The sequence below is a fragment of the Mya arenaria genome, chromosome 14 (assembly GCF_026914265.1).
Source record: "Mya arenaria isolate MELC-2E11 chromosome 14, ASM2691426v1".
NCBI lineage: Eukaryota > Metazoa > Mollusca > Bivalvia > Myida > Myidae > Mya > Mya arenaria.
Window position 1 is genome coordinate 47,999,277 of NC_069135.1, and position 4,995 is coordinate 48,004,271.

General features: G+C 35.8%; 1 pseudogene; it reads right to left on the bottom strand.

Moving 5' to 3' along the window:
- Positions 1 to 200: 200 nt before the first annotated feature.
- LOC128216691 (uncharacterized) lies at positions 201 to 4,682 on the bottom strand (annotated as a pseudogene).
- Between the last annotated feature and the right edge of the window lie 313 nt (positions 4,683 to 4,995).

The following is a 4,995-nucleotide window of genomic DNA, read 5'->3' on the forward strand; positions in this document are numbered from 1 at the left end:
GTTAAGACAAGTTAGCAAAATCAAAACTGCATACAACTAATCGGTTATTTTAATCTACAAATGTGTTTTTAATAGTATGCATATATCGTTTACTAATGAAAAAAAAGTACTGTTAAACAGATACAAGACTGTGGTAAACCAGCAGGATGACTAGTGTCCGAATGATTAAAATTCGTTAAGTAAATAACTGTTTTGGGGTTAATTGCTATTTGGTAATTTCTGACTCCTGACTTTTTCAATACAGAAATGTTTTCTCCCCCAAAAAGGTAACATAACGCCATGTGCTATATTGTTAGATTTATTGTAGGGCCTCAGTATATAAATGAGAGATAAAAGTTTATATTTATGCATATCAAAAATGTGTTAATCGGTGTTATGTAAGCTATCTTGAATACCATTACCACAGCCAGACAAACAATACAGTTAATATTGAATTAGAAAGGTTAAAACAAAAAGTGTCTACATAATTATACAGAGCTTTAACCAAATTAATTTAGGAAAAAACACTGACATAAGAAACAGATGGGTATATATATTGAGCATGCTCAATTAATGTCAAATATGATATTAAATTGATGGACATTTATTCATATTCCCTCTACCTAAAATGATCGATAAGTGAATGCTAGTCTTTTAAAAAAGACACTAAATATTTTAAGTTAGCAAGGTTATGTTAACTCATGTTTATTCAAAAATGGTATGTTTGCACTGTAAGGGTTGCGAAAAAATTCTTTAAATTTGATATTCCCTTCTTAGAAAAGTATTTCCCTTTGAAACAAAAGTCCATCCCTTCAGTAACTGGGTTCAAAAAACAGTCTGAGATAAGTATGGAACAATTCTGAAAATACAAATATCTCAGATAAATATATAAAATAACTGGGCAATTGTAAAAAAAGGTGTTTGTTACTACAGTTTTGAGATTTTAAGTTTTTGTACAAAAGTAAAAGCAACCGACAAATCGAGCAATTACATTAGGCTGCATGCATGTTTATTTATATTTTCTTTTATTTTTTCCTTCAAATTGGGTAAGTATGCATCTTTCATTAAAGTAAAGCATTGGGTGCTCTCATAAAAATAGTTTCACCAGTCTTAATCTCCTAAAATCTAAAACATACGAACATTTTAACACCTTTTCCATTTTACATCATGGTATAAAACGGTTATCCAACGAAATCATATCAAAGAGTTATGTTCTGAATGTGTTCATGACTTACGTTACGATGCAATGACAACTAAAAGAACAAGGCAAGAAGTCAAAAATTCAAATATAAGCCCTGTTTAGAGACACAATGCAAGGGACCAAAACGTCACTGAATTAGAGACTCAAGAGTAAACATTCCACATAACACAAGTACGAACCGTCATTCCGAATCCTTCGTCGTTTTGTATTTGATTGTCGAAGGCAAAGCTACTTCAAAATGTTCTACTTTCTCTTGTTTGTACTGTTTAGTCATTTCCGACCATATTTCGACTGACACTTGTACTGTTCGGGAACCAGTAACAAGAAAATTACAATTATGCTGGTTATTCAATGTTTTGTTTCTATAGCACTTCAGGGCCTTGTCGCCGTCAAGCATGTGGTCTTTTTTATCTAAACCATTGTATGTAATTCCTGGTACATGGCTTGGCGCAAGGCCGTACAAATACACGTTATCCACCCAGAAAAAGGGCGTCACCGATGCGGCTTTGAATATTGCTGGAATAACGTCATTAGAAAAGAGGACCAGACACCCGCTGCAATATTCAGGATAAAATTTATGTCCCTTAAAATGGTTTTCATTTACATACCACTGGCTTTTCTTTTCCCGAATGATGAGCATAGTTCCTGGAAAAATATGATTGCATAGGATTTGTTTCGTTTTGTTTGTATATTTTGGTATAACTTTAGTAAATAATCTGAACATATGAACAACGATATTATCGTCAATCTTTCAGGATGTATTTAGCGTTCCGGCACCACTCGGAAACCCAACGGTACCCCATCACACCTTTATGTGTAAGATTCTTGAAAGCATCGACGAAATCTCCTTGTAAGATGTCTTGGTGTTTTTTGAATTCCTTTTCCAATTCTGTCTGAACCGTTTTGTCATTTACGGTACCGAGAAGGAATAATGTTCTTACATTTCCTAAGGATTTATAATGCGTATCATTAGTCCAAGTTTTTCTCATTACATTGCGCCTTTCAAAATGGATTGGAGCGGTATGAACAATGATTAAGACGGTCAAATCGGGCACAGATGAACATAATTCTGGATTTTCAATCAGATAAAATCCTTTTAAAGTCACTGGATATTGGACATCCGATGAGGCGTTGATTTTGGCGATCAGGTCCGGATTTGGTGATATGGCTCTCAGGTCTTCGGGGGCTACTGTACGGTTCCCTTTGACTGCCAAAAGTTTGTCGGCTGGGCGAATTATCGTTTCATGATTGATTGTCGAACTCACAGCTTTTTCATTTTCTTTTACCTTTTCGTACTGTTTAGTCATTTTCGACCATATATCCACTGAAACTTGCATTGTTCGGGAACCAGTTACTAGATAATTACATTTGTGCAGGCGATTCATTGTTTCGTTTCTATAACACTTTAAGGCTTTATCGCCGTTTAGCATGTGGGCCTCTTGTTCTAAACTAGTGTATGTAATACCTGGTACATGGCTTGGAACAAGGCCGTACAGATACACGTCATCTACCCAGAAAAATGGTGTTACCGATGCGGCTTTGAACATTGCCGGTATGGCGTCATTAGAGAAGAGGACCAGAAACCCGCTGCAATATTCAGGATAAAATTTCTGTCCCTTAAAATGGTTTTCATTTACATACCACTTGCTCTTCTTTTCCCGTAAAATACGCATTGTTCCTGGAAGTATATAATGGCAGAGAATTTGTTTTGTTTTGTTTCTAATTTTTGGTATAACTTTAGTAAATAATCTGTACATATTAACAACGATATCATCGTCAACTTTAAGGATGAATTTAGCGTTCCGGCACCGCTCGGAAACCCAACGGTACCCCATCACACCTTTATGAGTAAGATTCCTGTAAGCATCGACAAAATCTCCTTGTAAGAGGTCTTTGTGTTCGTTAAATTCCTTTTTCAACTCTGTCTGAACCGTTTGGTTATTGACTGTACCAAGAAGGAACAATTTTCTAACTTTTCCTAGAGATTCATAATGCCTATCATTAGCCCAAGTTCTTCTCATTGCATTTCTTAATTCAAAATGGTTTGGAGCGGTATGAACAATGATTAACACAGCCAAATTAGGCACAGATGAACATAATTCTGGATTCTCAATCAGATATGATCCTTTAAATGTCACTGGATATTTGACATCCGATGAGGCGTTAATTTTGGCGATCAGGTCCGGATTTGGTGATATGGCCCTTAGGTCTTTAGTGTCTACTGTAAAAGTCCCTATGGCTGCCAAGTCTCCGGCTGGCCGAATCATCGTTTTGGAAGTAATTGTCGATGTCACGGCTTCTTCAATTTTTTCTACTTTTTCATTTTCGTACTGTTTAGTCATTTCCGACCATATGTCTACTAAAACTTGTATTTTTCGGGACCCGGTAACAAGATAATTACATTTATGCTGCCGATTCATTGTTTCGTTTCTATAACACTTTAAGGCCTTCTGTCCGTCCAGCAGGTGGTCCTTTTCCACTAAGCCGTTGATATTATTTCTTAGAAGATGGTTTGACACAAGGCCGTACAAATTTACGTCATCCACCCAGAAAAATGGCGACACCGATGCAGATTTAAATATTGCTGGTATGACGTCATTAGTAAAGAGGACCAGTAATCCGCTGCAATATTCAGGATAAAATTGTTGTCCCTGAAAATGGTTTTCATTTACATACCACTTGTTTTTCTTTTTCCGAGTAATAAGCATAGTTCCTGGTGTTATATAACTGCAAAGGATTTGTTTTGTTTTGTTTTTAAAGTTTGGTATAACTTTAGTAAATAGTCTGTACATATCAACAACGATATCATCGTCAACTTTCAGGATGTATTTAGCATTCTGGCACCGCTCAGAAACCCAAATGTACCCCATAACACCTTTATGTGTAAGATTACTGTCAGCATCGACGATATCTCCTTGTAAGAGGTCTTGGTTTTCTTTAAATTCCTTTTCCAATTCTGTCTGAAGCGTTTGGTTATTGACTGTACCAAGAAGGAACAATTTTCTTACCTTTCCTAGAGATTCATAATGCGTATCATTAGCCCAAGTTCTTCTCATTGCATTTCTTAATTCAAAATGGTTTGGAGCGGTATGAACAATGATTAACACAGCCAAATTAGGCACAAATGAACATAATTTTGTATTTTCAATCAGATAGGGTCTTTTAAAAGTCACTGGATAATGGACACCCGATGATGCGTTGATTTTGTCGATCAGGTCCGGATTTGATGATATGGTCCTTAGGTGTTCCGGTGTTACTGTTAAGGTTCTTATGACTGCCAAAATGTTGTCGACGGGTCGAAATGGTCGGCTAGGCGGCATATGTACGTGTAAACGTATTACATGAACCCGGTCAATGTATTCAAACATTATCACAAAGGTTAAACTGGTCAAGAGCAAGCCGACGGCAATGATTTTCTTTGATGTGTGAATCAACGACATTTTAAATCGCTCCATTAAAACACAGTGAGGCTATCCCATAATGCACATTTTAAACGCGAATCGTATCCGTTGTAGTATTAAATTGCAAAAGTATTGAATTACTTGGGTGACATTCATACACTGCAAGGTACAAAAGACACAATTCAACTTATTAAGATAATTTGAAGCGTTAAAGATATAACACATATTTTACCTGTTACCTGTTTTAAAGGGTCTGTACTCCGTATGATAAAACAGCGAAAAAAAAGAGAAAATTTTCGAAAACTGACATAAACTTGGTATCGATGTGTACAATGAATTGGAACTTACTAACTGATATACATGAAATTACAATTAATTAATTTTTCGCAGTATTTTTCCATTAAAAATATTTCT